The sequence below is a fragment of the Rosa rugosa genome, chromosome 4 (genome assembly GCF_958449725.1).
Source record: "Rosa rugosa chromosome 4, drRosRugo1.1, whole genome shotgun sequence".
In the NCBI taxonomy this organism is placed as follows: Eukaryota; Viridiplantae; Streptophyta; class Magnoliopsida; order Rosales; family Rosaceae; genus Rosa; species Rosa rugosa.
In genome coordinates this window covers 9,308,398-9,321,735 of record NC_084823.1, presented here as the reverse complement: position 1 = coordinate 9,321,735, position 13,338 = coordinate 9,308,398, and the positions used below count along the sequence as shown (strand labels likewise).

Sequence of the window (13,338 nt, the reverse complement as noted above, 5' to 3'; positions counted from 1 at the left end):
TTGGAAATAGGCCCTTTGCCCTCATCGTATCTGTAACTGCGTTTCCATGGAGTTTTGGTGCATGTCTACAACATTGTATGTTTTTCGTTTGATTGAATGAATTTTTCTATAAAAAAAAAAAAAAAAAAGATGAGTTGACATCACTTCAAGTAAATTGAAAAGTTTGTTTTATTAGCCTTTTTCAATGCATTAGCCTTCTTACTTTGTTTTTTAATTTCATGCAAATATTGAATTTACTTCAAGTAAATTGAAATCCCCGCTTCGATTTTCTCTCATCAAGCTTCATCTATCTGCCGCCAGGACAACTGCGGTTAGTTAGTGCACACATTCTGAGGTATTTTATTCTCCGATTGGGTTTCTTGCTATGAAACCAATCTCTTAATTAGTAACTACATTTTTAGTCAAATTTAATTTTAGATACTCAAAGATTGAATTAGGTTTTTGTGGTCCCTTTAGTCTAACCATATTAAACATTCATTTGTGGTTTCTGTTTGAGCCCAAAAGTAATTTTGGCAAGATCCTTTAGTGGATTTAGCAGAACGGGCCGATACGTGCGGCCCAAAAATAAGCCTATTCGGGTTTGGGTTTCAACTTCACCCATTCCGTGATCCATGAGGAAAACGAAACCTTATTGGAGTCGGGTAGCGAGGATTGAATAGGAAACTTCAATCAATATCCCTTCTATGACAAGGAACAGTCGAAACCCTAGGTATATATACCAGGTTTCAAGGACAAAACAGAGACCTCTCTCATATCAATCAATCCTAGCGATTACAAAGCCTCCCCGGAGCAAACCTTCAACCTTGTTGAAACCCGGCGACCGTACTTCCAGTCCCAGTCTCCCCAGGAGCCGACTGCGAGCGCAACCGCCACCATTACTTCCAGCGAAGCAAGGGTAACGCCCTCGCAACCCAGCGAAGCTAAAGATACGCTTTAGCAAACCCCGTGCTTTCTCAAGATTTCCCAGTGATTGCTCTGCTCAACCTACAACGTTGAGTATCGATTTTGGTGACCGAAGAGATCACACCCAAAGTCCTTATCCGTAAGGCAAAAGTCCTTTTCCGAAAGGCTAGAGAAGAACCCTGTGACGAGGTTGGTGCTCTCCTCGTCCACAGCGCTTGAAGAAGAAGTCAGGTCAAGGGACTACCCCAACGACTGCACCCCGCGGTGCTGGCACGCCTGCGCAATCACTCGCTCAAAAGAGACAGTTTGCAAGCCAACTGGTTTTGGAGCCAAACAGTTTCTTATACCCAATTGATGACAAATCTGCCTCTTTTTGTTTTCTTTTTTCTCGAGTTCTGTACCATCTCTTGTCTTTCAGCAAAGAAGAGATCATGGTTTTCAAAGCTGGGGTACATTCTTGAGACAACCATAAGAGATTGAGTAAGAATAGATATGTTCTGATTAGTACTTACTACATCATTAGTTGTTCTCTTTTTGATCACACTAGCTTCTGAACCTTACAAACAAACAGGTTTTAGAAAATTAGAAAGAAAACGTCCTATGGACATACATATGCAAAATCTTCACAAAATCACGTAAGAGGAAAACTTACAGTGGATATTGTTTGTTAAAGGTGGTACTGACTGAATTTTGTGTTAAGGATTATTACACCCAACTTGAGTATGAGAATCTTCCACCAGTTTGCTATAAATGTTGGTCAATTGGGCATGTTAGAGATGGTGTGTTGAGAATGATGATTCTGAGATGCCTGTCACTCCTATGGATAATGTTGTTGATGTTCCTAGCTCTAGCTCTTTACCTTATACTACTGTTGGGAAGATTCTGAAGGATGCTAATATGGTTGGTTTGGGGCTTTGCGATCATGGAATGTTCTGAGTAAAAGGAAAGGCTTAAGAATGTTGCTTCTACTGTTCCCCTGCCTGGGAAGCTACAGAGTTCCTCCTACTTCTATTAAACCTACTATCTCCTTTATGCGGAAAAAAAAAAAGCCTCTTTCATCTGCGGTGAATATTGCTATTGGACCCAGATTTCATGTGCTTCAATCTTGTAAGGATTCTGAGGTAGTCATGAACACTCTAATGCGGGCATGTTTACTCAACCTGAGATAGTCCAAATTTGGAGGTCTGTTCAAAACAAGGGGAATATAAGCACTGAGGTTGACAGAATTACTTCTAGTGGTGCAAGGAAAAATAAGTGTTTTCAACTTGATCCTGTTGAGTCTAAAGGGAAATCTGTTGCTTCAGCTATTGTGGCCCCTATGCCTGCTTCTATTGATGCTCAAAAGAAAAATTTGGTATGGGCTCAAAAGAAAACTATTGCAACCTCTGAAATCACTGTTGATTTCACTTCTCTCCCTGCTATTGATGCTGGTTATAGTAATCATCCTAGAGCTGCCGTAGGTAGTTTAGCTACTTGAAATACTTCGAGCACTATAGTGATTTATATTTCTACTTTTTCTATTACTACTGATCGCCTTAATAGTGGCCACTGCTCTCCCAATATCCAGTCCTCCAGTGATGCTAATGGTCTAATGGAGAATGCAGATCCTGTTAAGGTAATTTCTTGTGATTCTGTAATAACCGGATTTTTTTATAATTAATCAAAAGCAAGGAACATGATCATTTCATTCTTTACCTTTCATGATGATTGTCGATTAGAGCACTATGAATTGTTGCCGACACTCGATCGACCGACAGCAGAAACTTAATTCCTTTCCTCTCTATTTCTCTCTCGTTTCCTCTCGTCACAGTCGAAGAAACAAAACAGAGCTTTGTTCATCGTGCTGCACCGTCCACCACAGACCACCAAACAACCTCAGACCACCTTCCACGGCTTCGCCTCGACCTTGCGCAGCTACCGGAGGTAACCTTGCGCGGCGGCACGACCGGCAGCGACGGCGGCGACCCCGAGTCCGGTTTAGCTCGTTTTCGTTCCAAACTCGATATCTCGAGCTACAGAGCACCATTTCACTTGATTCTTGGCTCATTGAGCTCGCCTCATCTTCCTATACAAGCACCAAGAAGGATCGGAACTGGATTGAACGTTTTCACGTTCGTCGGAGCTCGACCCGTGCGGATCGAACAACCAACCTTCGGATCAAGATATCTCGAGCTATACACGATCGTTTCTTGTGATTCTTGGCTTGTTGAGTTCATAAGGAAGTTCTGAACAATTCTCTAGAAGGAATCGAAGCCTGAAATTGAAGTTTTGACGTCGAAATCAAGCCTTGCCGGATTCTGCAAAATTCTGGAATTTTTCCGACCACCGAAGCTTTCGATCGGTATATCTCGAGCTACAGACCATATTTTTCTGTGATTCTTGAACCAGTGAGTTCTTCTTGAGTTTCTTAACAACTCTTCAGAAGGAATCGAAGCCTTAAATTGACGTTTTTACGTCGAATTGGAGCTCGCCGTTTTCTGCAGTTTCTCGCCGGTTTCTGGAAAATTCCGGCCACCTTCATACTGTTCAAGGTAATTTTCGACCCCTTCCGGTCATTTTCAGACTTCGTGCTAGTTATGAAAGTTGTTAAGCATGATGAGAGGAAGAAGAGCAGCCCGGCCCCGACACCATTGGTGGTGGTCGGCGGCGGCTCTGCCACTAACTCCGGCGGCCCTTTCCGGCCACCTCCGGGGATCAAAAATATGGTTTCTGTACATTTTCAGATTCTATATTTCAATACGATCATTTTGATATATTATACGCAATTTTTGGATATCATATGATTAAGTTATGAATTTTTACGTTTCGATCGATTTCGATCGTTTGATTCGTAATATGTGAAGTTAGGACCGTCAGATGGACTTGTAGTTTTGTTATGATGATCTTATGACTATCCCAGTGGCTTTGTGTGGTCATGGGCGAAGATCCGACCGTTGGATCTTCGTATAATTGAGAAATAGTGATTCGGAAGGCGATTCGTGAGAATCCGACCGTCAGATTTTCATATAATTTTGTGGAGATGTTTGTAAGGATGATTCGAGAAGATCTGACCGTTGGATCTTCGTGATAATATTGGAGGATGATCCTAAGGGCGATCCGTGAGGATCCGACCGTTGGATCATCATATAATTTCGATCCGACCGTTGGATTTCTGTATATGTGTGGTTTATGAATGATTGCTAAGTTAAGATCGTGTTTGACTAGGTGGTTGATGGATTGATTGGTGAACGATTTCGGATCGTTGTTTTGAGCTGTTAAGAAGACGCAGCGGGAATTTAGAGGTGAGTAAACCTCACGTGGTTCATATTACGAACCGAGTACCTTTAATTACTTTATTTTCTGTAGTAATTGTGTGAAAATATTTATGGAATAAATATTTGTTTTAAATCATATGGACTTGATCAACTACGGTCCATAGGTAAGTAAAATGATTTAATTATACAAAATGAATTTCATGATTTTCTTGTGTGAACTATAGTTGGTATTAGTGGTCATTCCTGAGTGGGTGATTACGTATATATATATATATTTACGTGATTATATGTGGAATGGTGTGACATTGAAGAGTGTGGAATTGTGATGATTTATTTATTATGGTTTGAAATTTGACTTATCATATTTATATGTGATGATCATGATTGATGAGTTCTTGTTAATATTCATGATTTACATTGGAGTATGTATAGAGTTGGAGAATGTAGGATTCTGAGGACGAGGTGTCCGAAGTTTGACGGTTATGGATAACCGGAGTGTTTGTGTACTGAGGACGGGGATGTCCAAAGTGCGACGGTTTATTATTAACCGAAGTTGTGTACTGAGGACGGGGATGTCCAAAGTGCGACGGTTTATTATTAACCGAAGTTGTGTACCGAGGACGGGGATGTCCAAAGTGCGACGGTTTATTATTAACCGAAGTATATGGTGCTGAGGATGGGGATGTCCAAAGCGCGACGGTTATAGTGTTAACCGAAGTATTTTTGCCGTTGCTTGACCCTAGGCCAAGGTGTCAGAGGTAACGAGGCAGTTAGAGCTCTAACGTGTTATTGGGATGGACCAGAGTGGTGTTATGTGGGTTGGGTGTTTGCAGGACCAGTGTGGTGTATTGTGATTTGAGGATTGTGAAAATGTATTCCTTGTGGTTTTCCATGAGTGGTTTGATGTCTCTTTGCAGACGTAATACTGTTGAATTTTACTTGAATTGTAATTTAATAAATCAACAGTTCTTTCTTGTTTACTCATACTGGCTGTAAAAAGCTTACCGGGTTTTGTGTTGTTGCAACTCCCGGTACACTATTCAAATCGTGTAGCGGGTAATCCTACAGGACAGGAGAACCAGGACGGTGATCGTGCGGTTAGAGCAATGGTTATAGTTTTACAGCAATTGTAATAGTGAGGCGAGTTAAGCGCATTTGAGCATTACAATTTGATTTGGTGGGAGTGTGCTGTAATAAATAACTTGAGGATTTGGGTTATTGTAAATTTGAGAGTTGTGAAGTGTGGTTGTTTGTGAGAAAAAAATTCAGGATGTTAGTTGTAATTTGTTATTATTCATGTTTCGGATTTGAATTGATTATTCAAAATTCGGGGCGTGACAGTTTGGTATCAGAGCGTAAGGTGCATATTTGGTGATGTGTCAATACCTTCCGAGTGATGGCCCGTCTGCAGCGGATCCCCATCGTGTGCTCTTCGGTATTGGCTAAGTCATTGGGTATGCGTGAGTGTTGGGAGTTGTTTAGACCGCTAGGTCGTTTTAGGAACGTGAATACCTTCCCTATAGTATTGACTTGGTTAATATGAATTTGTATTTGACTTATACTGTGTTTTAAGTGTTATACATGTATTAGCCAAGCATACTATACTCCTTAGGTGATGGATATTCGAAGGGGTTGTACTTAGAACCTTACAGTTGTCTTGTAGGTTCGTATGGGAATAAGTTCAGTGGCCGCGAGTTACAATCCTTGAGGAATAGGAACCTCTTGATTCAACTCTGTTAAGTCAACGAGGATTGTTTTATGGAAGTGAGGTTCTTTTGGATGTTGAAGTGTTTGGTTGAAGGCATGATGTGGACCTATGCACATACCTAGTGTGGATACGAGTATTAATGGATAGAAAGTTTGCCTTCTTAAGTTGGACGTACATATGTTTTTGGATGAGATATACATGTCAAATAATAGATATCTTGTTTTGTAACGAGATGTCTTAGTGGGGTTTTAGTAATTGGCATGGGTGATGTGTTTAAAGTGGCTTTGAGATAACTATGCTAATCTTGTGTGAGATTGAGTTATTAGTATAGATTGAGAAGGTTTTGTAGTGACGCTATATACACAACGTGATGAACTTTTAGAAGGAAAAGTTATGAGTAAAGGTATGGGTTTTTCCCTGATGTCTATAGTAGACTTGTGCATATGGCAGCGTTTGTGGCAGTGCCAGTAATGATTTTGTAGCAGCTTTCGTAGCAATGCTTATGTGATAGGCAGCTTGTGTAGTAGTGCTTGTGTGGCAGTGCTGGTAGTGCTTTAGTGGTAGTTTGTGTGACAAGGAATTTTATGGGGGCTAGATAAAGCTAGGCTTTATCTTGATTGTATTCTAAGTGGTAGGACACCTGTAAACAGGGATTGGAAATTCTCCGTTTGGACACCTTGGTCTGTTGACCTGACTATGACTTGTGGACATAGTTTTATTTAAGTGAAGGAAATTGATTTTGTGAACTAGTTTTCTTAAGTTTTGGATCGTAGTATGGAGTTGGACTGAAGTGAATTTGAGGTTGTTGTGTTTTAAGTTTAAGTAGGCGGGACACTTAAAGTTTTGAAATGGAATTTGATCTTGGTCGGTAATTAATGGGGAGATTTAGAGTCAACTCTCTGTAAATGTTATTAGATGAGGGTGTGTTTCTGTGGTGATGGATTTTAGGAGAAATGGTTAAGTGCAATTTTGGGTATTGATTGTAGTGACATTGTTGGGTATCCATAGTGGTTCAAGTGAATTACTATGCGATATGGAGTTTGATTCGGTTTCTAAATCGTAAATTCATAGGGTATGAATTGTGGTAAGTTTAATGGAGAAATTAATAGAGGAAATGGTTGAGATTTTATAAGATTTGTATGAGTAACTCTAAGGATGTGGTTTTTTCCTAGCTAACTCAGGATGTGTTTAGCTTTATTAAACCCTAATTCTAACGACAAAATTGTTGTGTTTGGTTTGACTCTAAGGATGCTAGCTAGACCCCTGTGCAACTTAATTGATTGTTTGTGATAAATCATTATGATTGATGTGTGCAGTAGAGTTGTTTATGGTTTTGAAAATAGTATTGGGTGACCAAGGTTCGATCCTTGGTGTTGTTGTTGGTTAAACAAAAAGAAAAGAAAACATGCACACCATCTTATTGATTTAATATTACAAAAAGGAAATTGGAACTACGCTATACTAAGCCTAATTGGTAGCTCCGGATGGGTTGAGGCTGAGCTCAAGAGAAACGTTAGAGCCACTGTTGTAACCGCCTGAGCCACCAGAATAGTAACCAAATGCGCTACCTTCCTCAGAAGTAGTCTTCGGGTTACCAAAGACGTCCTCGCCGTGCACGGGGAACAGAGGAAGAGTTTCAACCTCCTGGTGATCTCCTCCTCGTTGTTGCAGGGATGTTTGTCCTCCTGTTGTGCCAAAAGAGTTGTACTGGTATTAGTGTTGAAGTGTGAGGAAGAATATGAAACAAAATTTAAATCAAGAAATCCTTCATTACCAGTAGAATAGGTGGAACCAAAGTTGAGATCAATGGATCTACCATCATCAGTAGAACTAGTGGACCCAAAATTGATGTCAATGGATCCACCAGCTGGCCCAAAATTGATGTCGATGGATCCACCAGCACCAGTAGAACCAGTGGACCCAAAATTGAGATCAATGGATCCACCAGTACCAGGAGAACTAGTTCCCATGGGCACTTGAGCAGCCTGATTGCACCTCTTCATCTGCTTCTCTCGAGCCCTGACATTCTGGAACCAAAAATAAATGTTCTTGCCCTCAACCTGTCCATACTGTTGCAGCTGGAGACAGATCTCGTGAATCTGCTCTGTAGTTGGGGTCTTAACTCCCTTGTCGTAGTAAAGATCCCTGAGGATCCTTATTTGATCTGGAGTAGGAACCCACCTGGCACGGCTTCGCCAGAAATCTGTGTTGGCACTACTCCCGGCTGCTTGGTTGTTTCCTCCATCCTCGATTTGTTGCTGGGTTTGTAGCTCCATTAGTTGCAGAGTTCGTGGTTCCATGGTGATGAGTTGAGAGGAAGTGTAAATTGAAGAACGAAGTTGTTGAGTGTTTGTGGGAGATTGACCTTAGAAGGATTAAGGTCGATGAAGGGGTATTGGAGATCTGAAAGTTCAGAGGAAAGAAGAGATCGAATCTTCAAATGGAAGAAAAGATCTGAGAGAGAAGGATTGAAGATTTGAGAGTGAAAAAAACTGGGGATTTGAGAAGAGAAAGGCTGAAGAGTTGAGAGAGAAAGGCTTGAGCTCGGAAGAAAATTTCTTTTCCTTTGGAATGAACAGTCGCGTCTCCAGAATGCACCTATTTATAGAACAAGGTGAGCAGATCTCCACCGTTGGATGAACGATCTCAGAATTTGAATCCACGCGTTGGATTAAAGTCGCCCCGAAACCCGGAAAAGCTGTTGGCGCGTGTTGAGCGTGTAAGGGGACCGAGGGAATCTCGAGGCGCTGTGGCAGACAGCTGTAGCCGAAAGCAGATTTGACTGCCGTAAATCACGGAAGGGATAAGCCGTGACACAAGTGGGCCGTACTTGGGCCTGTCTCGGATCAAGGCATCACTGTAGCTGTGGGTGGAGGCCTGATGGGCCGAGTTTCAGAAACAGTTTTGGATGAGTTGGGCCGGATTTCTGAAACAGTTTTGGATGAGTTGGGCCGGATTTCTGTAACAGTTTTGGATACGTTGGGCTGGGTTTCTGCAACAGTCTTGGATGTTTTGGGCCGAATTGTTGAAACAGTTGAAACAGTTGGTTTAAATAAAAGGATTGGTATGAATAATAACGTGAGCAGCCGTGCTCGAGTGGTTGAGTGTAAAGTTCGTGTACAAGAGGTCTGAGGTTCGAACCTCGCCTCTCGTTTATTTTTATTATGTTCGTTTATGACATAATAAGTATAAAATTTGTACACATTTTATTAAGCACAACTTGTGCTCCAGTGGTTGGGAGCGAGGCATTGGTTTAAAGGGTCGGGAGTTCGAGACTTGCCTCCTGATATATTTTATTTATGTTCGCTTAGGACATAATAAATATAACGCGTGTGCTTCTATTAATGAAAGCAGCTCTTGCTTCAGTGGTTGGGAGAGAAGCATTGGTTTAGGGGGTCTGGAGTTCGAACCTTACCTCCTACAAATATTTTTGGATCCCGTATATGCTTGATATACGGACGCATATACGGTTTGTACGGTATGCATACGTATATATGGTCTGTACGGTATGCATACGTATATACAGTTGTACGGTATACATACATATATACGGTCTGTACGGTATGCATACGTATATACGGTATGTACAATTTCATACCGTAGTCGAGCTGAAAGTTGGTGGGCCGATTGGTAGGCCCAAATAGTAAGCCCAATTGTTCGGCCGAATGGTAGGCCCAAATGTTAAACCCAACTTGTTTCGGGCCGGTTCGAAATGTGAATGGTTCGGTTTCTTCGGCCCAATTAGCCAGCCCTAATGCTTAGCCAAGGATTGAGCAAGCCCAAGTCATCGTCACTGGGTGACATATTTTATTGGCGTGCTTTTGGGGATGATTTGTTTTGAGTGATGCTAATTGAGTAGCGAAACGCTTTGTGGGAGTGTTTACTGTGCTTGTATGCCAGTACAGGGTGAAGATCTATGTGAGGATCTATGAGATAATCTCTGTGAAGATCTAAGTGATGATCTATGTGATGATCCATGTGATGATTTTGTGTAATTGATGTGGAGTGATGTTGAGCAGTTGTGTTGTGAGTTTACGTTTGTGATGAAAGGATTTAGTGGCCATAGGAATGTATTTTTATACAAAGGGCTGAGGCTTTGTAGATTACTACAGATTTGGAAAAGATGGAGATTCTATAGTTAGAGTCTGACATGAGAGTGAAGTATCCACAGCTCTTTGTGGAATTGGGTGCTTGAATTTCGGGACGAAATTCGTTTAAGGGGGGTAGATTGTAATAACCGGATTTTTTTATAATTAATCAAAAGCAAGGAACATGATCATTTCATTCTTTACCTTTCATGATGATTGTCGATTAGAGCACTATGAATTGTTGCCGACACTCGATCGACCGACAGCAGAAACTTAATTCCTTTCCTCTCTATTTCTCTCTCGTTTCCTCTCGTCACAGTCGAAGAAACAAAACAGAGCTTTGTTCATCGTGCTGCACCGTCCACCACAGACCACCAAACAACCTCAGACCACCTTCCACGGCTTCGCCTCGACCTTGCGCAGCTACCGGAGGTAACCTTGCGCGGCGGCACGACCGGCAGCGACGGCGGCGACCCCGAGTCCGGTTTAGCTCGTTTTCGTTCCAAACTCGATATCTCGAGCTACAGAGCACCATTTCACTTGATTCTTGGCTCATTGAGCTCGCCTCATCTTCCTATACAAGCACCAAGAAGGATCGGAACTGGATTGAACGTTTTCACGTTCGTCGGAGCTCGACCCGTGCGGATCGAACAACCAACCTTCGGATCAAGATATCTCGAGCTATACACGATCGTTTCTTGTGATTCTTGGCTTGTTGAGTTCATAAGGAAGTTCTGAACAATTCTCTAGAAGGAATCGAAGCCTGAAATTGAAGTTTTGACGTCGAAATCAAGCCTTGCCGGATTCTGCAAAATTCTGGAATTTTTCCGACCACCGAAGCTTTCGATCGGTATATCTCGAGCTACAGACCATATTTTTCTGTGATTCTTGAACCAGTGAGTTCTTCTTGAGTTTCTTAACAACTCTTCAGAAGGAATCGAAGCCTTAAATTGACGTTTTTACGTCGAATTGGAGCTCGCCGTTTTCTGCAGTTTCTCGCCGGTTTCTGGAAAATTCCGGCCACCTTCATACTGTTCAAGGTAATTTTCGACCCCTTCCGGTCATTTTCAGACTTCGTGCTAGTTATGAAAGTTGTTAAGCATGATGAGAGGAAGAAGAGCAGCCCGGCCCCGACACCATTGGTGGTGGTCGGCGGCGGCTCTGCCACTAACTCCGGCGGCCCTTTCCGGCCACCTCCGGGGATCAAAAATATGGTTTCTGTACATTTTCAGATTCTATATTTCAATACGATCATTTTGATATATTATACGCAATTTTTGGATATCATATGATTAAGTTATGAATTTTTACGTTTCGATCGATTTCGATCGTTTGATTCGTAATATGTGAAGTTAGGACCGTCAGATGGACTTGTAGTTTTGTTATGATGATCTTATGACTATCCCAGTGGCTTTGTGTGGTCATGGGCGAAGATCCGACCGTTGGATCTTCGTATAATTGAGAAATAGTGATTCGGAAGGCGATTCGTGAGAATCCGACCGTCAGATTTTCATATAATTTTGTGGAGATGTTTGTAAGGATGATTCGAGAAGATCTGACCGTTGGATCTTCGTGATAATATTGGAGGATGATCCTAAGGGCGATCCGTGAGGATCCGACCGTTGGATCATCATATAATTTCGATCCGACCGTTGGATTTCTGTATATGTGTGGTTTATGAATGATTGCTAAGTTAAGATCGTGTTTGACTAGGTGGTTGATGGATTGATTGGTGAACGATTTCGGATCGTTGTTTTGAGCTGTTAAGAAGACGCAGCGGGAATTTAGAGGTGAGTAAACCTCACGTGGTTCATATTACGAACCGAGTACCTTTAATTACTTTATTTTCTGTAGTAATTGTGTGAAAATATTTATGGAATAAATATTTGTTTTAAATCATATGGACTTGATCAACTACGGTCCATAGGTAAGTAAAATGATTTAATTATACAAAATGAATTTCATGATTTTCTTGTGTGAACTATAGTTGGTATTAGTGGTCATTCCTGAGTGGGTGATTACGTATATATATATATATTTACGTGATTATATGTGGAATGGTGTGACATTGAAGAGTGTGGAATTGTGATGATTTATTTATTATGGTTTGAAATTTGACTTATCATATTTATATGTGATGATCATGATTGATGAGTTCTTGTTAATATTCATGATTTACATTGGAGTATGTATAGAGTTGGAGAATGTAGGATTCTGAGGACGAGGTGTCCGAAGTTTGACGGTTATGGATAACCGGAGTGTTTGTGTACTGAGGACGGGGATGTCCAAAGTGCGACGGTTTATTATTAACCGAAGTTGTGTACTGAGGACGGGGATGTCCAAAGTGCGACGGTTTATTATTAACCGAAGTTGTGTACCGAGGACGGGGATGTCCAAAGTGCGACGGTTTATTATTAACCGAAGTATATGGTGCTGAGGATGGGGATGTCCAAAGCGCGACGGTTATAGTGTTAACCGAAGTATTTTTGCCGTTGCTTGACCCTAGGCCAAGGTGTCAGAGGTAACGAGGCAGTTAGAGCTCTAACGTGTTATTGGGATGGACCAGAGTGGTGTTATGTGGGTTGGGTGTTTGCAGGACCAGTGTGGTGTATTGTGATTTGAGGATTGTGAAAATGTATTCCTTGTGGTTTTCCATGAGTGGTTTGATGTCTCTTTGCAGACGTAATACTGTTGAATTTTACTTGAATTGTAATTTAATAAATCAACAGTTCTTTCTTGTTTACTCATACTGGCTGTAAAAAGCTTACCGGGTTTTGTGTTGTTGCAACTCCCGGTACACTATTCAAATCGTGTAGCGGGTAATCCTACAGGACAGGAGAACCAGGACGGTGATCGTGCGGTTAGAGCAATGGTTATAGTTTTACAGCAATTGTAATAGTGAGGCGAGTTAAGCGCATTTGAGCATTACAATTTGATTTGGTGGGAGTGTGCTGTAATAAATAACTTGAGGATTTGGGTTATTGTAAATTTGAGAGTTGTGAAGTGTGGTTGTTTGTGAGAAAAAAATTCAGGATGTTAGTTGTAATTTGTTATTATTCATGTTTCGGATTTGAATTGATTATTCAAAATTCGGGGCGTGACAGATTCTGAGTCCATCTGTTCCTAATGATGAAGCCAGTGTAGCTGCTGCTTATGCTAGTGATGATATAATGAAGGGTAGAAACACTATTCTCTCTAAGCTGGTTTTATACCTTAGCAGCCCTTCCCATTTTAACTAGTTTCAATGAAGATTCTCTCGTGGATTATCAGGGGTGCTGGTGCTATAAACTTCTCTACTATTTTATTAGTGATTTTCAGTAGATCGATCTATATCATTGATATATTGATTGTACGTGTTGGAGCATATAATTAATGGTGAATGCTG

General features: G+C 41.3%; 2 long non-coding RNA genes across 2 annotated transcripts; both read left to right on the top strand.

Moving 5' to 3' along the window:
- The first annotated feature begins 2,586 nt into the window (after positions 1-2,586).
- LOC133707141 (uncharacterized) lies at positions 2,587-6,995 on the top strand. The gene is made up of 3 exons (XR_009844935.1): positions 2,587-3,434; positions 4,108-4,184; positions 5,211-6,995. It is a non-coding gene; the product is annotated as an uncharacterized LOC133707141 (long non-coding RNA).
- Positions 6,996-9,666: 2,671 nt separating this feature from the next.
- Positions 9,667-13,021, top strand: LOC133707416 (uncharacterized). Its single transcript, XR_009845112.1, has 3 exons — positions 9,667-10,993; positions 11,667-11,743; positions 12,770-13,021. It is a non-coding gene; the product is annotated as an uncharacterized LOC133707416 (long non-coding RNA).
- The last annotated feature ends 317 nt before the right edge of the window (positions 13,022-13,338 follow it).